This window comes from Pleurodeles waltl, chromosome 1_2 (assembly GCF_031143425.1).
Source record: "Pleurodeles waltl isolate 20211129_DDA chromosome 1_2, aPleWal1.hap1.20221129, whole genome shotgun sequence".
Lineage (NCBI taxonomy): Eukaryota > Metazoa > Chordata > Amphibia > Caudata > Salamandridae > Pleurodeles > Pleurodeles waltl.
This window is the reverse complement of record NC_090437.1, coordinates 547914722-547941791: the sequence shown is the minus strand read 5'-3', so window position 1 is coordinate 547941791 and position 27070 is coordinate 547914722.

Sequence of the window (27070 nt, the reverse complement as noted above, 5' to 3'; positions counted from 1 at the left end):
TTCTTAGCTGAGAAAAATTTTGAGTCTTTTTTCCTCTGCGTACTTTTCTTTTCCTTTGCTTAAGAATGTTGCTATATATATATAGTTATTTATTATCTTGAATTCAGGCAAAGAGCAATGACCTTTTAGTTAACTGTCTCTTATAACTTCCTCGTAATGTAAATAAGCATAAATAATGTCTGTATAGCTTTTCTTGTGTTTAGTTGGTTATGTCAAGCATACTATAATATTTGAGATGTTAATATATTTATATTCTCTAAATGCTCTTTGAATTGTCGTATATTTTCTTACCACAGAATTTTTTTAAACCTTCAATAAAGTTCGTTCTCAGAATTTGCTTTCTGCTTCCTGGGTTTTCGTTTGCTGTGACGCTTGTGTTTTCTTTTTTTATCAAGATACTTGCAAATTTTCCTCACAGAATCTTTCTTCACAGATACGCATTCTCTCCGAACACCTGACTCCTGTCAAAGCGCAGTTGAAGTGCAAAGCTCTCAGGCTTCACACCCGTATCCTAGTAACTGGACTAATGCAACACTAGAGCAGCACCTTCACTGTCTGCCTAAAGGGCAGACATCTTGGATTCCTGTTCTCGACCTCCTTTCTGTAAAAGGTGCAACACGACTTAGCAGATTTTCCTCCACTGAGGATACTTCTTCATCTGCATTCTGATTACTTTTCTGGCACCTTTTTTAGTTATGGCATGACAGGTTTGAAGGGTCTTGACACAATAGTCCTCTCAATAAAACTCACACTCACAATCAACATCAAACACTGTATCAGGCATACAACCGCTGAGCCTGTACCTATGTATCTATAGTGTCTACTCTCTCTAACTTACTTATTAGCAGCATTCATGGTCTGTAAAGAATTAGCAAGTAGAAAGAGAAAAATGATGGTCATGCAGCAAAAGCCAAACAAAAATCTTCAATCCTCTTTGGCAGTTATGTACAGCTTTCAGTCTTTTTTTCCAGAGTTTTCGTTAAGATAGGTAAGTTTGTCAAAATTGGCAATTCGTCAAAATCAGTTTGCAGCTTGTAAAATCAGGTTGTTTCAAAAGTCTCTTCCGATTCAATAGTTTCTTTGCACATCTCTTAGTTTCACAAATTTTACAAAGTTCAGTTCATTGATCTTCTTCACGTGCCAAAATACTGACATGCAATTTCTCTGCCAAAACAAAAAGACAAAAATTCTCTCACCATTTAGGACAGGCATACCTTCTGTTATCAATTCTCTTTCTTTTCAACCTTCAAACTCCATTTAACTCTCCATAACTCCAATCTTCCTTTCTTGTGGAGTCTACTTCTTCTTCGATTGTTGACACTGTGACCGATTCTTTCCTCTTGGCTTTCGATTTTAGCCACTTATCTCCTTTCAGTGAACCCTTGGTCCATGCTCTTTTCAGCATTGAACTCTCAACTTCTTCTAGTTCTGCAGGGCTGTGACTTGACTTACCTGCTTCTTTTGTCATTGGAGTCAGATCGTTTTGACTTTTACCTGCCTTAACCCTATCCACTTCTTCAGAGCCTGTTACTTGCTCTGTTTGTCTTTCAAGATCAGCTGTTTCTGGGAGAGCCCTCCTCTGACTAGACTCTCCTGCTATTTCATGTGCTCCACTTATCTAATTCTCCCCATGTTTGAATGTTCTGAAGTATTTCCTTAAGGTGTATTTTCATTCCCAGTATTCTCATGCTTTCAAAATCTTTTAGGTCAAACTCTAATATATAACTCCTCTTCAAATGCTTCATGTTCTCAATATCTACATCATATTTCTCTGCCAGGACAGCTAATTTATGTTGTACAATTACTGCTTTGTTGGTAATTAGTTGGCTCAAGTAGCACAATTCCTCTTCACAGTAAGAATCAATTCTGCCTAACCCTATCGTTCCTTCGATTAAATCTTCTGCTTCTAATCTAAGCCTGGTCAACTTTAGTGGGCTTTCTCCAATGGAATCTCCTTGTGAGCTACTCAGCTTCTCCAACCAGTAGGTTAACTGCTGAGCTGTCAAACCTTGCAATGAAATGCTAGTATTATTTACACCTGGCGCTCGCTGTAACATTAGACTCAGGATATCTGTTGTTATCCAGCTTGAATTGGGACCTATGTATAATCTCCCCTGACTATTTGGAGGAGTCCTAAAGGAACTCAAATCAATCAATGGTCCTGTTCTATCAAACGGCAGTCTCATCGGGGTCATCATTCTTGCATGTTCATTAAACCTTTCCTTTTCTAGTGCTGGACTTAAGCTTTTCTGTCCACTATTTTTATTGTTTTTTTGGACAAACAATGGGATAACAGGACCAATAGTAACAGGTACTGACAGTGCGCCTGGACTTGGTCGGAGGTTTTGGTCTCTAGGGTATGTTACTCCTGCATTCTGGCTTGTCAATACAGACACCTCTGCCTGTGACCCTGTTACGGGGGTGTATCTTGGAATTGTCTGTGTTTGCATTGGAAACATTAAAGTTGGGGGTAGACTCCATCTGGATCAGAGTCGGCCTCTAATAAGTCTACCTCAAGTGAGCAGCCTGTCCTTTTGGCACCATTAAGTTTGTTGCAGTATCTATAATAGGTAAATCTTGATACATTCTGGGTATGTCATCCTGCGGTATAGGCATTTTCAATGTAAGAGTGGTAGGAATATTATGGCTAACTTGTATCTGTCTCTGTGCCATTTCAGTAGTCACCGGAGCTGTAGGGTCCGCACTAGTGTTTGCAACTGACTCATGAATTGCATATTGTGGGGGATGATTTCTCAATAATTGTAAAATAAATTTGTCATCATCAGAGTCTTCATCATAAGTCAGAGACTTTCTAGACTCTGCCAACTTTTCCTCTGTCATCTAAAATGAATCATTCTTCTTGGTTCTGTTTCTGACCTTGATCTTGTTCTCTTAAGTAATTGCAGAAAACAACCCAATTCCTTGTAAAGTCTCAGTTCTTCAACATTTCTGTTTACAATCCCATCTTGCCTTAGCTAAAGTCTTCTCAGCCTTTCTCGTTCTCCTCTCAAATTTCTGCTGCTGTTGCTGTCTGGCCACTAATTCCCAATTAGCTAATGCTTCAAACTGTGCAGGTCTCGGAGGAGGTTTCCAGTCATACAGTACTCTCCTCAAATTCTCTAAAATTCTCAAATTCAATGTTCTATGGGCAGGAAACACTAAGCTTCCTTCCTTCCTTCTCTGTCTCCTTGCACCTTTGTTTCAGCCAAAGACATGGCACAGCACTTTGTACTTTGAACACAATATAGGCGGTTGTACCTTCTGGCGGTGCAATTACTCCTATTCTAACTGGAATGAAAGCATCTCCCCTTAGGGCACTCTTCAAAGCTTTGAAAATGTTTATTTTCGGCTCTAAATATTCTTTTAATCAATTCAGGAAGCAAATTTCAACCCCAAAATCCTTTTTGTCTGCCTTCTCAACCAATTACACTTCATGGTTGTCCACCAATCTGTTCGCATCCTTTCTTACTAACCGACCTATCCCAGCACAGCTCTAGTGACGTCACACTCACACGTACTGGGGCTGACTCAAATTCACACAAATCTAAATACAAATATTGTGAGCACCAAATAAAATTCAACACACAACTTGTCTGTTTACTACAGGTAGGTAACACAATCGCTTCAGAAACATTACTGATTTTTCACTGTGGCATTTTGCTCTGACAGATTCTCATTCTATCTCAGTTTCCCTGACCCGCAAGCAAAATTAGACTAGCAAATTTTACTCTCAACTGATCATCTGATCCTCCGGGTGCACCTAGGACTCACCAAATCTCAGTCAAAAAACTATCACTCAATTTAACACGCACTCTGAATTTGTCAACCATGCCCGATCAGCCTACTAAACGGACAAGTTACAACATACACCAAGTGTCTCATACACTTCTCAATACTCCGGAGTCTTAGACCACGCAGGGCCCATATACCAACAACCATATGGCCACTTTTTAAGCACAAAGCGCTACACACATGTGAAGTATGACAATTCCCTACTCTCATACTTTGCAGTACACAAACTCCCTAAACAACCTAATTTGGAGTACGCAAACACCTTAAACAACTTTATAGGAGGACGTGGACTCCCTATTCTCTCACAAGCATGACAATTCACCTGCGATTTGCTGTGAAGTACGACAATTCCCTACTCTCATACTTTGGAGTACACAAACTCCCTAAACAACCTAATTTGGAGTACGCAAACTCCTTAAACAACTTTATTGGAGGACGTGGACTCCCTATTCTCTCACAAACATCACAATTCACCTGCGATTTGCTTAAGCTGTTCAAGCACAAAACCTATTTCAATTACACTCTCACTAGAAACGCCAAGACAATTTTCAAACAAGCACTGTCAAACTCCAAGGTTTCAGGAAAGTCAAGGTAGGCTTTAGGGAGACATATTCTTAGTTCCTTATACCATGGGGTCAAACCATCCAACTCTTTTAACAACTTGGGAAATACTAATCCTCCTGAGGAGACTAACCATTGAACTGTGCTATCAAAATGGGCAAATGATAACTGAAAATGAAGGTGTCCTCTAAAGGAGACTAACCATCGGACTCTGCTACCAAAAACTGTGAGCGCATCTGGCCCTATTGGGTCCTATATAATTAGTTGATAAGGAGATGCGTTAGAGGTTTGATGGACCTTTGGACTATGCTTAGAGAAATTTAACCACCATAAGTCAAAACACTATGCATGATAAAGTCAACATCAATACAATGTACTCATATCATTAACTATTGAAGACTTAAGTCAGTAAATTTCTCTCACCATTACTCATTTGGCCAATAATAACCACACTTTTTGGTAAAGTTAGTAAGTTTATTTCCCTATATTAAAATGCTAACAATGTCTATATTAGTGTCAATACCAAGTGATAAACATAAATGAATAACACTGGCTGACACAATCTTCTAAAGAATCTCCATTTAACTAAAATATTAATAATTAAGCCTTCAAGAGTTATGGTACAAATCAATAGTAACAATAACTGCTCAATAGAAATGACATACATCTGGTCTCAGTAGGTGAACAAGATCAATTCTCAATTAGTAACATTCATCAGCATTTGGATTTCTCACTAACCCTCTAATTAGAATAGCATGTTTGAACTTCATGCAAAAACAGTTTTGCCAAAGTTAAACTGGAAAACATCTGATTATGGCTCCATCAAACTAGCGGTTGGTCGCTAGAAATCAAAGATCATAAAACCTACAACAAGGATAATAACATTTCTTACACCTCTCCTCAAATGGATCAGCAGGCTGCGATTCTCTTCGTCAATTGGACATCCGTCTGGTCAGCGTCTACACTGGGACAATGAAGGGAATGGCTCAGCCACGGTGGGACTCTAAGTTAACCAAACCAATTTACAGGCACTAACTAAGAAACCAGCATTTCAGAATTAGAAGAAATACATGGGACTGCAGTGCTCCACAAACGGAATCTAACAGCAATGGACAAAATGGGGCTCAAAGGAATCGGGATAAGAACTCAAAGGCGTCAGGAAAGGGACTGACTCACCTGAAAGTGATAAGGGTATATTAAACTCGCGTAACGTATCTTCCTACAATGCCATTGGTCAGAGAATCAGACCTTTATAGTTAGTCCAATGAAATTCAACAACTATGTCTAAAATATAGCTAAACAGTCTTTCACACGTTGATTAGTGTCTCCTCTTCTTCTGTTTCCATCATCAGGTTCGTCAGGTATCTACTTTGTTGCAATCCATTCTCTAATCAGTGCATCCATTGTCTAATCCTGGAAACATTGCTGTCGCTCGGTTCAAGTTAACATTTGTATCTTTTCTAGTACAACATAATTCTACACAAAGTTCTCATGAGAAAGTAAAAGATATCTGCAAATTGTTTGGTCAGCACAGTGTGAACAATGCAGTTATTAATTCTTTGGTCAACCATTTTGTTAAACATTGCAGTTTGACATTAGGTCTCGCAGACTAGGCCTAATCTCGTCACTTATTGCCTATGGTTAATAAATCAATAACATAAATCTATTAATGTGATATACTAGTACATTTTTCTCTACCTACAAGCTATGAATAATAATAATATGCATTCACTAGAACATTTACATATTTCACGGTGACCACTCAAGTGGGCGCATTTTCCAAGTCACACATTATTTTCTATGTTAGCATAATCCATTGCAAATTCTTAACTGAAAATAAATGAAAATCATAATTAATTAATTCAGCTCTCACAATTGTAGCCATCTTGTTTGAAACACACTGGTGAAACTTAAAACTTGCATGTTAGAAACAAAATGAGAGGTTCATTTTGTCATAGAAATTACAGTTAGTGCTCTAGAAGTAAAAATTAGGACACATATTTAGAGAGTTCTAAAAGATCTTCCTGTTCTACTTCCAACAGGAGCAATCTGTCAGATGATTCCCTTGAGTTTTACTGCAGCCCCCCAGAATGTTTTAAAGAACAACTAGAGTGCTAACAGTCTTACTTATGACAAAAGTGTGGCACACTCAAAGCCATCTTGATTGAATCAAACTGATAATGACAGTAACAAATAAAACAATTAATTCAGAAAGGAACAAACCCAAGGGTTTAATTTTGTCATAGAAATTGTGGTTAGTATTGTAGACAGAAAAATTAGCACGTTTTAAGTGAGTTCTCAAATATCTTTCACTTCTGTTTCATTAAAATGTTTTGACAAGTGAACTTAAATATACTTTAAACTGTAACATCAGCTACCAGTTAATTCCTTTGTGTTCAGCAGCTTACAGTATTTTAATGAGCCCATGGAGTGCTAACATTTTGAATTCATGCCACAAGTGTGGCACATCTGAATGCCATCTTGATGGAATCGAAGTGGAAAACTGAAAAAATTTGCTACTGAGGATACTACATGCGGGAAAACTGGGCTGATTGCAGAAGTCCCCTAACGTTTGTCCCCATTTTACACTCATATTGGGGTTTTTTCTCACTCTGATGGTGCCCTGGACACTGCTACACAGTCCCAGGGCCTGTGCTTTGATTAAAGTGGCTGTACCAACCTACCTATAAGTCTCTATTATATGGTAGGGCATGTATGTTTAGGGGCCTCATCATAGGTAGTACACCTATAGGTGCCTTGCTGTGGTGCCCAGAGTCATTTTAAAGGCTGGCCTGCCTTGCTGGTTGCTTTTAAGTTAAAGTTAACCTTAAATTCGACTTTGCCATTAAAAGTGCTTCTAAAGTTGACTTTGTCCTGGATGTAGATTTCCATCCTGAACAAGTTTCTAAGTCTGAACGTAAGAACCTGGTCCAAGGCCTTCTGCAACATATATCCAAACAGAGCTCTAAATAGGTCGGCTTTAACTTTTGACTTTGCCTGGGTCGAGTAATATCAGACGTCCAGACTGGTTCTTTTGATTTCTAAGCACTAGAAAACATTTAAGCCCATATTTATGGAAGGTTAGTATTGCATGAGCGTCATTTATTTTGACGCTAAAGTGACACTAACTTAACTCTATATTTATATTTTGACACTAGACACGTCTAGTGTCAAAATATAGGAGCTAGCACCATTTCTAGGAAGCACCAACCCTACTTGCATCAATGAGATGCAAGGTTAGTGTACCCTTCCTAAAAAAGACGTTAGCCCCCTAGCGCCATACTTAACAACCAATGCTAAATCGACACACAAATAGGAGGCAGACCTAAATAATGGAGCTAAGCCCGCTTAGTGTCATTATTTAACGTCTGGTCAGACCAGGCTTTAATGTGCAGCTAGGCCCATTCCCATGGGGAAACACCATGGAATGGGTATATAGATGCCCACCCCAACCCCCAGCATCACCACCACCTACACCACAGGGACACCACTGGAAGGGGGAGCCCAACCCAGGTAAGTTGCAGGTAAGTGCTTGTGCATAAGTGTTGTGTGCCACTAGAGGCCCCTTTCATGGGGCCCCCTGGCTGGCACTGGGTATGTTGGGCTTGCCCTGGGGACACTGGTCTCCTGTGGTGGGCATTGGGTAGTGGGAATGACTCCTGTCTATTTTTTTGCTGCTTGTGTGTGGAAAAAGGATGCTCGGCTGACTAGCCGCAGAAATGTTGCTGCTCATCAGCCTACCGTAGTCTTTCGCCCACTAGCTCTATTTCTCAAATGCCGTCTGGCACCGGCTAGTGTCATTTCTCAAATATGGCACACAGGTGGGGTTAGGGGATAGCTTTAACTTGCTTTAAGAAAAATTATGCACTTATGCGCTAGCATCATTTTTCTTAAATATGGGCCTTAATCTTTAAAAATGTATATGGAGGTTTGTCATTTTGGTGTCATTACTCTCTTTCTATGACATAGATAGAGTGGAAACACATCTTTAATCAGGTGCTATGGAAAAATACCTAATAATTCTTGAATCAAAATACATTATTGAACTCAATTCCAAATGGCAGGTGGGCCTGAACTGTGATGAAGAACGGTCAGTACATATTGATTAACCAATTGACATATCAGATACCAGTTATTAGTGTGCATTCTCTCAGATGATGGGAATCACATGGATATCTATATGACAACAAATATAGACACACACACACATATCCGTCATCTTTATACTTCTTAATTTTTAATTAATATAGGCTTCCTACTATAGTTGTGTCTCCTAAAAGTCCCTTTTGTCCTCTGTCCCCAGACCCTCTTTTTTCTTTCTTCTTTCCTCTTGTTTTTAGGGATAACGTTTTTCCTTTATGTCACAAGACAGCACATTTGCACATTTGCACTTTATGATCAAGGCTCACATGTGCAGCGCATTTGTATTTTGACATTTGCACAATACTTCCGCTTCGGCATCCACATTACCATATTGGAGTATTTTAGCATACATGTAATGTACACAGAATAGGCCAATCAGGGGATATTCAGGGGCAAAGTATGGAGCAGAATTCCTTGTGGGTTGAAACATTGATTAGTACTTGGGGATTTTTATTTTTCAGTAAATCTCTCTAGCAGGGATACTATGGCCACTGGCCCACAATATAATATTTATTTCTAAAACAATCCACATATCTTGGTATTGTGATATCAGACTCAATATCACAGTTACCACATGTGAGAAAACAGGGCTGATTGCAGAGGCCCCATAACTTTTTGCCCCCATTTTCCTCTTTTTGCTGGTGTTTTCCTGACTTTGATGGTGCCCTGGGTACTGCTAACCAGTCCCAGGGCCTGTGCTCTGTGTAAAATGGATATGCAAATTAGGCTAATTATAATTGGCTAAGTTAACCTACCTATAAGTCCCTAGTATATGGTAGGGCATGTAGGTTTAGGGACCACAGCATAGGTGGTGCACACCTAGGTGCACTGCTGAGGTGCCCAGTGTCATTTTAAAAGCAAACCTGCCTTGCTGGCTGCTTTTAAATTAAAGTTATATGCAAATTCGACTTTGGAATTAAAGGTACTTCCAAAGTCTTAAACTACCTTATTTTTACATATAAGTCACCCCTAAGGTGTGCCCTATGTGCCCCTAGGGCTGGGTGCCATGTAACTATAAGCAGGGACTTTATAAAAATAGATTTATAAGCCCTGGTGAGGTAAAAACAGCCAAATTCGTTTTTCCCTCATTGAAGTAAATGGCCTTCATAGGCTAGAATGGACAGACTTTATTTTAAATTTTAAAGTCTCCTTAAATGTTACATACCAAGAATTTGGTATCAAATTAATTGTTGTAATAAATCCCACAACTTCCAGTTGTTGGATTTAATATAACTTGTTCAGGTAAAAAGTTTAGACTTTACCTAAAAAGTTGCCAATTTCAGCTCTGCATTGTTTTTGCTGCTGTGCTCTGATTGGCCAGCCTGCAGCAGCTTCTGCCAGGCTGCCTTGAGGTGTGAAGTGGCCTGGCTTCACACAAAGGAATGTGCTTGGGGGAGAGAATCTCCCCTCAGCAGATGGTGAGGCAGGAAGGGGGAGGGCTGCCAAACTGGTCTTCAAAGGCAGAGAAGGACATCTGGAGCACCCAGCAACACCCCCACATCCTGCAACCCCAGACAGCTAGGTGCCCCCTTGATTAGATTAGGAGAGGGCAGGAGAGGGGTGTGTTTATGATTTTTAGCCACACCAGTGGGTGGGCTCAGCCAGATGTAACCTCCAAAAATCAGATTCAGCCATGTTGGATTTTTAGAGACTGTTGCCTTTTGGGATGGATTTTTGCCACACTTCCCAGGAAGTGGTCATCACAGGGGGATGACCCTGTACCTGATTGGAGGACCAGGACCTCCCTGCTTTTCACCAAGGAGCAAGGATAAAACTGGCAGACCTGCCCCCACACCTCAGATCCCCACCAAATTTCAAGAAGAAAGAACTAAAGAAGAAGAAGGACTGCCCTGCTGGACCCCTGGCCTGCACCTGGAACCTGCACTCAGAAGGACTGCACCAGCTGCACACTTGGGCTTCACCACAAGAAGGACTTTGCCTGGCTTCAACTGGTTCAAGGAGGGACTCCCTGTTTGCTACAGGTGAAAAATTGCTAACCAGAGTCCCCTGCACCAACTCCTGAAGAAAGCGACCAGCTGACCACTGTCCAGTGGCCAAAAAGGAGTTTGCGCCAGGTGCATTCTGGGAGTTGAAGTCCGCACCCCCCAAGGACCATCACAGAACTTCTGGACCCTTGGGGTGAGCTGTGGACCCCAAAAGAACCTTAAAAGAACATCTGGGTGAAGCCCCAGAAGTTTGGAAAAGATTTGAGAATTTTTGGAAAAAAGCTCCAGAGAGGGACCGACCCGCCGCGGAAATTCTAGCCGGCTTGCCTCAACCGCGACCCGGCCTGACTTCGTGGTTCGTCCCGGTAAAGAAAAACATCCAAAAAAGAGACTAAGTCCGAACGTAAAAAGTTGACCGGGACCTCCCAGCCATCGTATCCGAGAAGGGCTCCATGGACGTCGGATCGAGATCCAGGTTTACCCCGGTCGAAGGATTTTCATCTAAAAAAAACGACTAAGTCCGAAGGTAAAAGTCTCCACCGAGGAAACCCACATCGCGTATCCGGACAAGGGCTCCAGGAGGTCGGATTCAACTGGCAGGTTCGTCCCGGTGAAGAAAAACTTCAAAATAAAGACTAAGTCAGAAGGTAACTTTTTAACCGAGGCCTCCCGCGACCTGTAGCCCAGCAGGGCTCCATCGCGGTCGGCCTGAAAGTTTGACTTTGCCCCGGTCGAGGTGCAACCAGATGACCCGATTGGCGCTTTTTGTTTCTAAGCGCTAGAAAAGTAATAATTCTTTAAAAATTCATATCTCCGGTTCCCCTGAACCGATTTTAATAGTTTTTGTGTCATTTTAAAGATAAAAATATAAACTATTTTTATAAATTGGTTTTGGATTTTTAAACTGTTTCCTGTGTTTTATTTAATTACTGTTTTGTAATATTTGAATGCTTTACACTTTGGCCCTCATTATGACCCTGGCGGTGTTGCACCGCCAGGGCCAACGGGGGCGGGAGCACCGCCGACAGGCCGGCGGTGCTCCCTTGGGCATTCTGACCGCGGCGCTTTGGCCGTTGCCCATTTGAATCCCCCATGGCGGCGCAGCTCGCTGTGCCGCCATGGGGGATTCTGACACCCCCTACCGCCATCCTGTTCCTGGCGGTTCGCCCGCCAGGAACAGGATGGCGTTAGGGGGTGTCGCGGGGCCCCTGGGGGCCCCTGCAGTGCCCATGCCAATGGCATGGGCACTGCAGGGGCCCCCGTAAGAGGGCCCCACTAGTATTTCACTGTCTGCATAGCAGACAGTGAAATACGCGACGGGTGCAGTAGCACCCGTCGCACCTTCCCACTCCGCCGGCTCGATTACGAGCCGGCTTCATGGTGGGAAGGTCGTTTTCCCCTGGGCTGGCGGGCGGCCTTTCGGCGGCCGCCCGCCAGCCCAGGGGAAAAGTCAAAATACCCGCCGCGGTCTTGCGACCGCGGTACAGTATTTTGACGGCGGGACTTTGGCGGGCGGCCTCCGCCGCCCGCCAAGGTCCGAATGAGGGCCTTTGTCTCCTAAGTTAAGCCTTGACGCTCGTTGCCAAGCTACCAAGGGTTGAGCTGGGATTAATTTACTGAGACCTAACTGTACCTAGGTGGAGGTTAGTGGCTTGTTGCTAGGTGTAGGTACCTACCTGCCCTACCAATAACCCATTTTCCAACACCACAACAAGTACATATGTGAATACATAGGCAATACATATTAGCATCCTACTTATGCCCTGTGATCAGTTGTAGCAGGTTAAATTTTCATATGTACGGAGGTGATTTGTCGTATGATTTCTATGGATCAATATTTGGAGTTTACAAACTGGATACTGTGGAAGAGCAGTATTCTATGATGTTTTCTGTTGTAATTCTGATTTTTATAATAGTGGATGCCATATCATATAAGAGGTTGGACTTCTACAAAAAATAAATTATTCACATGTTGTAGTTTGCACCATTCACTTTTTCTTTTCTTACACTTAAAGGAAACACAGGCATGAAGAGTAGATATGCGCTATATCACAATGCTTGGAACAATGAGGTGAGAAGAGTGTGGATAGGCAGTCATGTATTTCTGTAGGCAGTACACCATTAAGATATTATGACTTCATACGAGTCTCAGGTATACTGAGTAATGATTCTTTAGTTGTTTGTAATTTATGAGAAATTTTTACTGTTGAAATAAAATACATATGCATGGTCTACAGGGTGAATTCCAGCATAGTATCTTTGAGGATGTACATGAACACAGTTCTTTTACATCCTATTATTATTTCAGATGCATTTATTTATTGATTTTTGGTCACATTTGTAATTGTGGAATCATGTTTAGTCCCACTAAAATATGGCTATGATTTGCATCATGGATGCAGCAGTGCTATATTATTGAATAGCATTTTGTTGATGTCCATTTAAAAAGGAGTATTTTTGAAGGAAGTTAGAGTGTTTTAATTCACTTTGAAAAAGGGTTCTGTGAAGTCAAAACAAGTGAATTTTGAGCATGAAAAAATGTTTAAATACCTAGATTGGTGTGCCACTTCTTACCATATATGCATATATAAAACAACAAGACCTAAATAAAAGGACAAGCACAGGCACCAGTGTGCAGAGTGTGTGGTGAACAAAACAGGGTTTATTCACAAGGCTTCACAAATGCTTTTCAGCTGTAGCCTTCATCACGGTCTGTGTACATAGTTTAGGCAACCACATTTAATTGGGTAAACAGCAAAACAGTTAAGGGACTTTTGATGTAAGAATAAACATGGAAGAGCATAATCCAAGAACCACCTGAATGTTACAAAATTGTGAGAACCTGAGATAAGAACATTTGATCAATTCACATAAATATTTCACAGCCTATTCTGCAAAACAATATTTTAAGAATATAAAAAATATAATATCATTCATACATTTCCTGCTGCACCTGCATACTTGAACAACAGTGCAAGTGTGTCTGTTTTGAGGGGAGTGTGTATGTGCATGCTGGTATCCCTCCCAGGACATAAAGGCTGCATTTGCACCATTTTTTGACGCAAAAGCGGCACAAACTTCCAAAATACAATTGTACAATTTTAGTGCAAATACGGGGCTAAAAAAGTATAAATATGGGCCAAACAGTCTAAAATAGTGACATGCATTATGTTATTTGGTTAATGTGCAGGAAGGGACACTTACATGCACATAAGCAAACATCCTTGCCATTTTATCTATACTGTGTGTGCCTTCAAATAGCGCACACATATAAGAAGCAATAAACAAGGAAGTATCAATGCATTCCTTAACACTTTGCTATGCTTAAACCACCCCTGGGCAGTTGTTAGTCTTTTGGCGCTGATAATAAGTAAAAAGTCTTCAACATCTGGGGCAGCGTCAAAACCAATGGGTGTTACAATGGGAAGACCACTGCAACAACCATTGAATGCCACTTTGATGCAGAATATTTTGTCATGTTGCCCTATATGTACATGGAGGAGTAATGCAACAATAAGCAGCTTGACAAATCCTTGTACTTATTGTGCAGTGAAAAGCACCTCTGAAGCATCCGATAAGTGACGCTTTGGTGGTGCTAGGGCCTCTATTGTCTGGTCCTTTGTCTTACTGACAGATTTGTAAAGTTTGCCAGTTGTTCTGTCCAACCACAAAGTTGACTTGTTTACTCAGCTTAACAAGTTGAATGTGTAACAGTTGTCCATTCACGTATATGTTCCAAAATAACTAAGCTAAGTGTTTCTGTCATGTCTTTCAGGTGGGCCTCCACCCTACACTGATGAAGAAGTGTCCCAGTTTGAAGACCCCGCTGCAGCCAGTAATTGTCACCTTGTGCGTCACATGTGTCATTCCAGGGTATGGTGTGAGAAGGTATGATGTGTGCAATGTAATGTTGAAATGTAATATGTGACCAATGAGATGACATCATCTGAGTTAGGATGTGGACATCATGTCTGATGCAATGTTGAGGATGGAGAATAAGTTGATTGTTGCACAAGTGCCAATGTGTGCTGCTATGGAATTGTAGGTGTTACGAAAAGGAAAGCATGCCCACATACACAGTGATGTCAGACAAGATGCTGTTTACCTGAATAGCATGCCTGTTTCCAACATATTTGTCACAGCACTTTTTTCAGCACTGTGTGTGGCACACGTTGCTTTCAACTACTCAGGAAATGGACAGATAATGTACAAGTGTTGAGGTCTCTAGGGATGTAGAAGACACTTGTACCACCGGTGTCTCACTATTCTTCAGAATTTAAGTGAGGCAGTGGCCGTGCAAGGAGCCTTATTGTGCTGAGCAACAGTCAGTTGAGTACACCATGAGAATACAACTCTGCTCCAGACGGACGTGGGACATGTTTTCGGATAGTAGCAAAGTAGATGAGTGCAGATTTACCAACATGATCTATCCATCATGATAATTGTAAATGAGCTTAGTCAAATCATGTGTGCATAGAATGTGAATGCTGAGTCTATACCTGGTACTTCGGAGATGTTAGACATGCATGTGCACAGGTAGTTAAATAATAAAGAATAATGTAGCTGCACCCAGTGTAGTACCACTCTTTCTGTCCCCTTAGGGGCACCCATACAGCCACCATGTGGGTGCCGCATTAGACATGTTGCACACCATACCACAGGATAGAGAACAATAGGTACAAATTCTGTAGACAATATACACATACTGTTCAGGCTTAGGGCAACCTATATGGGCACTAACCCTGAACTGTACATAGATGTCCATTGTTAGAAATGGTGTTCTCCCTTGTAATGCGTGCTCTGAGCAGGTGTTAACCTAAGTGCTACATGAATGGTGCATTGACATTGCTTAGAATTCCAGGTGCCAATTTTCCTGTCCCCCTACCTGATAAACCCCACCCTGCATCCATGATGCCTGGCCAAGGCTTGATGTAGCACTAGGAGTGGCAAAGTGGTGGCTTGCATACATTGTACTGCTTTTTTAGTATAGCACAAGGATTTGGGACTTGTTGGGCCACTTGATCCTCACTAGTATGGTGATACAAATGTTATGCAAGGGTGCAGTAGTCCACTTACCTCTGGGCCCTAATGGTCAACAATGGATAGCCGTTGACTAAGTGATATGTACATGATACTGTAGATGGCTGGTAGGAAGTTTAGTCTTGATTTGGAGTTTGGCATTATTGTGCAATGTCTGGTGGACAGCATGTGTCATCTGAGGATGCTGTGTAAATTGCATGTTTGTTCAACCTCTACCAAATGCTGTATTTGATGCCATGTTCTCCTCATGTTTTAGCTACCACTATGAGCACAGCACAGAAATGTGCTTTTGAAAAAAGGGCAGAACGTTTCCACCACATATTGGAAGTACAGTCTGGATACCATAAGATGGGCAGGAAGGGACAAATATTCTGGGAAATGGCTTGCCTTATAACATAGCGGACCTCCACTGCAGGCCACAACTGTGCAGGCCACATCAGGCACATCTTACGGGGTCAGGGGGGCCTCTGCTGGTCCAACCCTCTCCACTTCATCTGCACCTATCGGTCCTCAGGTACTGCAACAGCCACCTGCAGCAGCCACATCATCAACCTTTGAGGTGGACATGAGGCGGGACATGGCAGCCATAATGTCATGGTTGGATCAACTTGAGAAAGGCAATGCCAGAAAATTCAAGAAGTTGAAGTGTTGCAAGAAAAAAACAAAAGAAGATGTAAAAATGTTGTTGCACAGACTGCCAGTTCCGCCACTTCTCCTGTCTTATATTGTTGTTAGTTTTTAGTGGGTTTTAGGTGGGTAGTGATAGATTAGTTATATGAATTAGACTAGTTGTAGGGTAGAGTAAGTATAGTTGAGGGGTGGGTTTTTTCATTTTTTGGGGGTGGAGAGTTGGGTGGGGGGTTATGGTTTTGGTTTCCATGTATATAAAACAATATAACAAAAAAAATAGAAAATTCCATAAAACAATATACATGTATTTGTTTAGGATATAGGTTAAGTTAGTATATGTGTAGCCTTAGTTTATGTTGTCCTACTTGTATTATGTCTCTTAAGGGGTTTTGGGAGGACAAGGTTTAGTGCATGGTGTTGAATGTTTAAGATAATTTTAGAATAGAATAGATAGCTGTAGGGATAAGTTAAGATAGGTTAGTATATGGTAGTTTAGTGTAGGATAGGGTCTAGGCTAGGTTTTAATAAGGTGTTCTTTCAATGTTTAAATAAGTCCAGTTAGTTTTAGACAATCATGTCTCCATGTTGTTTGAGTGGCTGGGTGTTATCATGTGCGAACTGGCCAAGTTAGAGGAATGCCTTATGGTAGGCTTTCTGTCAGATTGGCTACAATATGACTCCGGCTACTCAAAACATTTGTCATCCTGAGTTCCAGACATTCACTATGTGTATGTATGCAGAATATTTGACAGGTAAGTATGAAACTTCAACTGTCATTGCTGAGGTCTGTCAGAAATAATGTTGGAAAGTGTGGTACATATTACTAATTAAGGGTATGTATCCTGTTACACTGACAGCAGCCCGTCACTGATGAAGTTTACCTCCTCTATTCCACAAATATTAGTTGTATTGGAGCTCTCATCAGGGAAATTTCTAGACACTAGGTTCTGAATCATGCATGCCATATGTCAACTTACATGGATATATCTTCAATACATGTTTTTAAGGCTCTGTAAGTTGGTTGTAGCCCACAACACCACCAATCACCTTTTTCATATTACAATCCTAGTGTGTGGCTTTGTGTCCGATGGCAAGCCACACATGTAATTAGGTTCTGTTCTCATTCACATAGATTAACAGAAAACATTCATTTAGATGTGTTAATGGATCACAGTAAAAGTTGACATGATACAGGTGAATATGGAGATTTATTTACATGTGCAAGTGTGTATTCCAATGCAAAACAATGTCCAGCTCACACACCCCATGAGAGATCCTAAGCCATTTGTTGTACATTCAGAGCCCAAGGGTGAGGGACACGTTGTGAGACATGGGTAAACAAAAGTGTGTATTAGTAAGGAGGTGTCCAAATAGGCAATAGGTAGGAACTGAGACAAGAACAGTCCATAGCAGAAAAGTCAACAGTGGTTGAGTGAAGAAGGGCACATTGCCACCTGTCACAACACTGGCATGATCTTAATCACAGAACTAAGGAGATACTGTCCATGTGAACAGACTGGTGCTACCAGGTGGTTTTCTACATCTTCATTCTCTCATGTGTGTGGTGCCTCCTGTGCCATTGTTGAGGTTGAGAGGGCCACACACACATCAGGGGATAGAGATGTGGATTAAAAGGTCCTGGCAGCTGCTATTTGAGGGAACACATAAGGGATCACTGCAGCAAGGAGGAACTGCTGATTTATCACTGTGGTAGGCAGCAATGTTTCCCTGAGGGAGGCCACTTCCTGCTGTATGGACTCTAGGGTATTCTGAATAGCCCCCAGCCTGTTGTCTATTATGCTGCTGCCACTTTGGGAGGGCAATTGTTGAAACCTCTGCCTCATGACAGCAGCTATGTCGGCCAGGGACTGCTGGAGCACACGTAGTGGAGAGTGGGTGCCTCTGATGGCAGTTGAGTTGTCCTTATTTGGACTGAGGCAACATTGCACTGTCTGCCATGGCCTCCAGTCCCACCCACACCTGCTTAGCCAGTGCCCGCTAGACTCCTACCACTGTCCTCTGAAATGTGATGTCTGGGTCCTTATAGCCCACCCCTGGGGTGATGTTGACATCAGTCACAGTCTCTGCTGAGCATGTTGACTTTGATCTGGGCCAACAACAATATGCAATGGATGTTGTTGTGCCACAGCCATAGCCACACTAATATCTCGTCCCTTCCAAGAAATGTGCTGCATATTTACAAGGTAATGTAAAGCCACAGTTTAAGTGGGTTAAGACCACGTTGTGTATGTGTCGGAGTGCATTGCACCACCAGACATCATTAAACGTGAGGCTTGGGTGGCGATGGGGCATTTTGATTCTGTCCCTATGTTTCTCAATGCAACCCTTTAGCATACATTGAGTGTATCCTATGTGCCTCCCTTTTCTGCCATTTGTGAAAAAGATAGTCCCCTCTGCAACTTACCCTGTATTTGTGGTAGTTCTTGGCAGTCTGCGCTGTCCTGCAATTCAAGCCACCAGCTCCTCCGGGATGACTGCTGTCACCATCTCCTCCAGCTCATCCAGGTCCTTCTGGGGGGCGGGACTTCACCTCCAGTCTGCAGTGCTGCCTTTTGGTTCCTTGTCAGTTTTTTCTTAGTTCTGCACTTGCAATCATGCCAGCGCTTCTTGCAATTGGTGACAGTCCTCTTCACCTCTGCCATGCAGTTGACTTTATCTACTATTCCCTGTCATATACCCTCTCTCCTACCTATTGACAATTTGGAGGTGACGAAGACCTGGAGCTGGTGCTCTGTCACCTCTCTGACCAAGATGTCATGCTCCTCCTCACCAAAGCAACACTTCTGCTTCCTCTTCTCCTTCTTCTGGGACTTTTCTGGACCCCCTGCCTGGTACTTGGCTGATTGGGATCTCCCTGCGGTCTCTCCTGGCCTGTATTCTCCATCTGGTCTTCCCAAATGGTTTTTACTTGCTTGCACATTTTTTTTTACGCTAATGCTGTTAAATATGGAGCTAACCTGTTTTGCGTAAAAAAAAAGTGCCGTAAGATGTTCTGAAGTCACTTTTGCAGCAATAGCGTAATTTTTTCTTACAACATGTTGCAGTAATTAGCATAATTTTTTATGCTAACCATTCCTTAGTGCCATCGTGCGTCATTTTGTTAATATGGCACACAGACGGTGCTAGGGAATGGTGTTAGCTTGCAGTCATTTTTTTTACACACAACTGCGCTAGAGCAGTTATGTATCATTTTTCTTAAATCTGGGCCTAGGTCTCTTATCCCCTTATCTTATGATGGGTATGCATGTTACACTGACCTAGCTACCCCTTCCACTAGAGGCAGAGCAATGGATGTTCTCTCAATTTGGATTAGTATAAATCTCCATGTTGATGGAACAGTTATCGAGACTGACTCTTAGGCCTTTTTAGCACCAAAAATATGTAATAGTCTGACAGGCTTTTCATTTTATCCAATCAATGTTTAGAACACTGAATTTACTAATACTGCTTGCACCCATTTGACCTATTTGTTTAATTTTTTGTCTAAGTTGTAAACAAAGAGGGGAAATATTCAAGCGCAGTGTCATTATCGAGTGTGCAGTGATTTCAATGCCAAGTTGGAGGGACGTAATTGGGAACAAGGTGATCTCATAGATAGAAGTGGAATCATATGTGACGATAGGGGGCAGAGCTATATAGACATTTGATGGCGCATGACCTAGTCCATCTACTTAGGGCACTCAGAAAGGACGAATTACGATTACCATCTTTTAGAGGGATCAGTCACACCTCAAACATAGGTTACATGTTTATGAACTCTGGCTTTGTAAATTGATTTTTAAAAGTGGAAGTTTGATAGACTGAGTGGGAGGATCATATCACACTCTGCATTGAACGTCTATTACTCAACATTACACAAACAGCCTACGGCTCATCTGCCACCTTAAAAATCCAATTGATACCTTGAAAATGTTGATTAAAACATGTCAGGGTCTGTTCCTTAGCTGTTTGATTGATACCGGGAGCAACATAATGGCAACATATTATATAGTAGCCTAAACCAACATGTTAAACAGGCCTCGGTTAAACTAGATGAGTGTTGTTTAGCGCCCAACCACCGGTTGCAGAAGGCATTGACAGTTTGTGATGCATGTTATAATTATAAATTTAGTATCAAATCCGGAAAAAAAGGGCTACACAAAAGGGATTGGGAGTTATTGGAAATGGCAGCAGTAAGGAATTACAGTAAGGTATTCTGGGACCCAGTAAAGAAAATGAGATCAAGGAATGCCCCAATAAATCCTCTCTAGCAGTTCAATATTTTAGGATCTGACTGGACTTTACACTTTACAGCCATACACTATTTGGAAGAGAACCAGAACATGGTGCTCGCCCTTCGTAACAGGCTGCAATACTCCCCGCCCGTCTTTCTTTCACTACCGGAAGTAGAGTTGACTATACAGCAGTACATGGGAGGGAAAGCACCAGGCCCAGACGGGGTCCCAATTGACCTTGTAAAATTAATCTCCGACCTATGGGTACCCCTGATCACAAATGCTTTCAATAGCACCCTTAGTGTAAGTATTCCCCTGTTCTTAGACCTTATCTATCATAATTCTTTTTTTAAAAAGATCTTATGTCTCCCAAATGCTGTTGACCTATCTCACTTCTAGATAGCTCAATCAAAATCATAGGGACATTAGTTTACAATGGCCTTGTTACATGGCTCAAGACAATGATATTCTTTTGCCCTTCCAATTCGGATTTCACCCCAGATTAGGTACCTTGAACAGTGCCTGAATCTGAGTCTGATAGCAAATACATCCATGCTAGATGCTGTTTATCTGGTATTTATGGACCTGTCCACCTCGTTCGACTCAGTCAACATGACAATGTTGTGGACAGTGTTGTTGGACATAGGAGTGGACCTCCCTTTAGTGAACTTTTTGCTCCCTTTGTATTTACACGGGGCTACACTTCCCAGCAAATGACACAGAAACAGTCTTGTAACTGCACGTGTGCAATAGTGGTCTGATTTTCATCGTAATATTAAGCCTTATGGCACTTTCTGCAATTCCTACGGTGCTCCTATATTAAGGAGCCCAGAAAGCCATTGGTGATGAGAATTCAGGTTTTATGATTTTTTTTGGAATCGCATTTAAAAGATGCATTATTTCTCTCAGCATAACCACTTTGAAATAGTTTGCCGTGTGTTATATCTTGTGAATCCTGTGCATATCCCCGTCACAATTGTAAGTTGGCCCAATAGATGTTTATTCCCCTACACTAGATAAAAACTTCCAGGAACTGTGCCAAACCTATATGCTTACATTTTACTTTATGACATTTCTGGTGAAGTTAACACTGAAAAATTCGGCTTTTAGACAAACATATTTCAAAAGAAAATGTATGAAAAATGCAACTTTTGGTCCTCTCAATTTAAAACATTTAGGGCCATATTTATACTCCGTTTGCGCCGGATTTATGTCGTTTTTTTTAACGCAAATTCGACGCAAAACGAACTCCATATTTATACTCTGGCGTTAGACGCGTCTAGCGCCCAAGTCCATGGAGTTTGCGTCATTTTTTAGCGTGGACACCTACTTTGCGTTAATGATATGCAAGGTAGGCGTTCCCGTCTAAAAAATTGCCTCCGAGGCATGTGCGCCGTATTTACACTCCCGGGCAAAAATGACGCCCAGGTGTGGGAGGGTCAAAAAAAATGACGTCCAGCCGCTTTTGCGTCATTTTTTAGCGCCTGGTCAGGGCAGGCGTTAAGGGACCTGTGGGCTCGGAAGGAGCCCAGAGGTGCCCTCCCATGCCCCCAGGGACCCCCCCTGTCACCCTTACCCACCCCAGGAGGACGCCTAAGGATGGAGGGACCCATCCCAGGGAACATAAGGTAAGTTCAGGTAAGTAATTATTTTTTTTTTTGTGGCATAGGGGGGCCTGATTTGTGCCCCCCTACATGCCACTATGCCCAATGACCATGCCCAGGGGACAGAAGTCCCCTGGGCATGGCCATTAGGCAAGGGGGCATGACTCCTGTCTTTGCTAAGACAGGAGTCATATCAATGGGGTTTGGGAGTAAAAAAAAATGGCGCAAATCGGGTTGAGGCGAAAATTTTGCCTCAGCCTGACTTGCCCCATTTTTTGGCGCCCAAGCTCCATATTCCCCTACGCCGGCGCTGCCTGGTGTACGTCATTTATTTTGACACACACCAGGCAGCTCCGCCGGCTAACGCCTGCTAACGTCATTGAATAAATACGGCGCCCGCATGGCGCTTCAGAATGGCGTTAGCCGGCGTTCGATTTTTTGACGCACAACTGCGTTGGCGCAGTTGTGCGTCAAAAAGTATAAATATGGCCCTAAACATATGTGAACCCAACACCCTCACTAGCTCCGTCCTAATACGTTGTTCCTGAATGCGGTAAGCTTGATCACTTCTTATTTGTGCTTTACATAGCTAGGTGCGAAAAAAGATTTGCATTTTCCATTCCAGTTTTGGAGAAAATTCGAAGGCAGTGCATACAGTCCTGCTGAGAAAGTGAAGTTGGAGGTTGTATAAGATCCAGGAAGAGGAAGAGAAGGGGGAGAGAAGAAAACATTTTAGATTTGAATGGGAAGACACAAAAGATGTTGTTGGTACAGTGGTTACCAGAGGGCCATGAACGAAATGAGAGCGCACATAGGGCTAGATGTATGAAACATTTTTGAGATTGCAAAAGGCCCGATTCGCAGAATGGGGTTGGTTGCATCTGCAAAAATGCTTTTTGGGATGTACAAAGCCCAAATTGTTATTCCTGCAATTTGGGATTTGGGATTCCTTTTTTGGAAGGGGTGTGTTGAAGGAGTCCCTTCCTCATACCAAAAGGAAAAGAATATTTAAATGTTGTATGACCAAAATGAGGTTGCAAAATTTACCACCAATTGAAAGTTAGTGTTAACCGATTCGCAAATGGGAAGGAGACCCCAAGGGACCCCTTTCTCTTTGAGAATGGTTGGGAAAATATTTTGTATGAGTAGGCAGTGATCCCATGTCCCACTGCCGACACTTATAAAATCAAATTCCAAAGTGAATTTTTTTCTTTTTAACCACATCCCGTTTAAAAAAAAAATACTTTATTTAAAAGCAATCACAGACATGATGGCCTGCTGACCCCTGAAGGCCACCATCACTGTGATGGTGGCATTTCAGTATGGGTCGCAAATTGCGGTCTTCCTTATTAATAATAATAAGGAATGATATTTCACTAAGAATCGCAAATGAAATTCAGAAGAATTTCATACATTACATCACAATTGGGAAATCACCATTCCTCACTATTTGTACATGCTGCCGAAAGTGAGACAAGGGCAAGAAGATGGGTGAAAGTGAAACTGCTGAATTAGATAAAATATGGAGAGCAAATGTGGTAGCTGTGTTAAATTCACATTCTGGATGTATTTGTTTAATTTAGTACAGAGACGAAGGCCCGTATTTATACTTTTTTAGCGCCGCATTAGTGCCGCTTTTTGACGCAAAAGCGGCGCAAACTTGCAAAATACAGTTTTGCGTCAAAAAATTACGCAAACGCGGCGCTAAAAAAGTATAAATACGGGCCTAAGGGCCTTATTTATACCTTTTGGTGCAAAAATGCACTAAGGCAGTTTTGCCCCAAAATGTTTTGCACCGGCTTGCACCATTTTTTAGCACCAGCTGGGCCCCTTATTTATGGAATGGTGCAAGCCGGTGCAAAGGGTAGGCTAGCTTAAAAAAAAATGACGTTAGGCAGTTTTGAGTCAAAATAAATGATTCTGACCAGATTAACATCATTTTTTGACGCTAAACCCTCTTCTTCCATACTGCCAGCCCCACCCGACTAAAGTCATTTTTTAAAACTTTAGCCTACCCTTTGCACCGGCTTGCGCCAGTGCTAAACTTTTTGGTGCAAAATTGAGTTAGTGCAGTTTTGCAGCAAAAAGTATAAATAAGGGCCAATATTTTGTAAGTTTGCGCCACTTTTGTGTCATAAAATGACGTTAATGTGGTGCAAAAAAAGTTTAAATCAGGGCCTTGGTGCTAGATGGGTCTAGCACCAAAGTATAAATATGGAGTTAGTTTTGCACCGAATTAGAGTAAAAAAAAATTACACTAATTCGGTGCAAACACAGTATAAATATGCCCCTAAATATGGCGTTAAGGCCATAGTCTCATTTTTTGCACTGGAACGCCTACCTTGCATCTCATTAAGGCAAAGTAGGTCTCCACTTTCAAAAAATGACTTTAACTCCATAAATTTGGTGCTAGAGGGGTCTAGCACCAAAGTATAAATATGGAGTTAGTTTTGCACGGAATTAGAGTTAAAAAAAAATGACACTAATTCGGTGCAGAGTATAAACATGCCCCTTAGTGGGAGTTCATTTTTCACATTTTTCATCAAATACATTTGTCTCGTCTGTTGTATTTTGCCTGCGCATCTGAATATACTTTTGTTTTTATAATAGTAACATTGTTCTGGTGACTTGCCTTGTTTTTGTAGTTGCAATTCAGGATTTGAAAACATATTCGTTGTGTCCAGATTTTGTTTTGTTTCTTTCAGTTTCTAAATTGTGTATATTGTCCCTTAGAAAGTGACTGAGACATAAATCCTCACGGTTATGGTTTGCTTAAAAAAATAGCATAACAAGAATTGTCCCATTCATGATATAAATTTTACTGTCTACTGAAGGCTGAAAAAGTTAGCTCAGGTCTCTTTCTCTTTCCATGTCTGTCTTTCGGTCTCTATCTCTCTCTCTCTCTCTCTCTCTCTCTCTCACACACACACACACACACACACACATCCAGTACTATACTTCCTAAGTTACACTTTCAGCTAAACGCCACTTTCTTATCATTTTTCGAATATCATTTCCAGATATTTCAGCTAGTCAGTATTTTGGATAATTCTACTTTTTGCCCAAGCAATGAGGATTTTTTTTTTGATTTGTACTAATTCTTGAATGCGGCATACCTCAGAGTTTTTTCTTTCTCATTTCCTATTCTATATGTAGCATATGTGTACCAGTGGGTGATTTCAAATGGATTTTATTTTCACCGAAGAATGAGTTATGAAACCCTTTCCACTCACTCATGTGGTAAAATAAAATTCATTTGAAATGACTCACTGATAAATGCATTGCAGATGACATACGGTATGATTTCTACATTTTCATTATTCCTTTCATTTTCTCGAGTACTGTGTGATTTTTCATTACTGCACATAAACAAGTATGTGTGTGCCAGCTCTTTCCTTCATTTCACTCTCCATTGGTGCAGCAACATTGATTGGCTATTGGAATAAGGAGAAATTGCCACTTTCGCCTTATTTTACATCGCACGCTTTTTAATGTTCAGAAGAGAAGAACAACCCCGAGGACAGAGTTGTTTTAAATGGTTTAAAAATACAAAAAAAACAAAATTAAATTAATTTGCAACTGAAAGAGATAGCCCTAAACGCTTTCATACTGTTTTAACTGCGATTGTTGACAGCTGAATGAAAGAAGCTTTGGCAAGGTCAAACAAACTCGCTTTTGCCAATGCTCTGTGGGCAACGCTATTGGTTTTGGCAGTGGAATTTTCTGACTAACTTCTCATCACATTGCTAGAAAAGCCGTGTGAGAAGCAATTTAATTTGATCTCATAGCAGAGTGTTAATAAAGTATACCTTTTTTTATTGAGAATCATCGCCACAACGTTTTTAGAGCAGAATTCATAAGTGAAATCTAGAAATTACAGAATAATAGGACCGAAAAAAGAAGCGCATAGTTTAAAGTAACTCTTCCACCAGGATGGGGCAGAAGCCTGCTCCATTTTAAGTCGAGCTGAATGTTAGGTTTCCGACATTGGAAAACACTGCATCGAAGACCAAACAGAGTTGGGATCATTAGTGGAGGTACATGAGATCACCAATCCTATTTAGAGTGGATGATTGTGGCATATTAAGCACTGGTCAATGTAAGAAGAACAGTGCAGAGAAGAAGGTGTTATGATAAGAGGTATGGAATGTAGCAGTGGAGACATGTCCATTGCAGGAAGTCTGAGCTGGAGGCAGCTGATGTTTCTGAAAATAAAATATACACCATTGTGTCTTCTGTTGAGAGGGACACCACATTTCCTCAATGAGTGATATGGAACAGTCAGTCACCTCCACACAACTTCCTGAGGCTCTGGGCACTGGCCCCTGATGCTGGAGAGAAGATGTTTTGGTTTCCTTTTGTCCACACCATCAGAGACACAGAGGCTTAAGCATCTTATGGAGCGCTCTCTGGAGGAATACTGATTGGGTGATTTTAAGTGTGGGTCATCACAAGTGGTAAGTAAAGGCCTTTGGCAGTAGCTTGCATGAGTGCATATGGCATGTGGGGTCTTAAAACGTACTCATCCTCAGCCTGAGGACTACCTGGGGACTGTAAGGAGGGGTCCTCAGCGTTAGCCCAGTGTGGGCATTTTCAGCATGTGTGGCCTAGGAGTAGATTCACTTACAGCTCAAGCTTTGAGCGAGGACCACAATATGCCCAGCACAAGAGTCTTGATCATGTGCTTCCTTGCTCTCAAATCAGCACTCGTAGGACTGGCTCTCTCGCTCCACTGAGAGTTTACTGCTCATGTGCCAGCTCATCTCCCCCAGTGCCATGCATACTTTGGAAGCATTGACTGAGTTAAGGAGCATATTTTGAAAATATTGACAGCCATCTTCAAGTAAATGTAAAGTAACCTGAGGCACAGTCAGTGAGGGTCTTAAGATCACCAATTAGGGTGTCAAATCATACACAACTTGAACTTTTTAATGGCAGATAGGAGAAGTTCAAAGTAAATATTCTGTGGTTGGCACTTTTGTCTTCTCTTCTAAAAACAAAAAAAGTAGTGTGCATGTAGCTCAGTAAATTTTAGGGGCGAAGGTATGCAGAATGTTACTGCACCACCTCTTTTCTTGCCCTTCCCTGCTTAACCCATTCTTCACTGCAACAAGTGGCA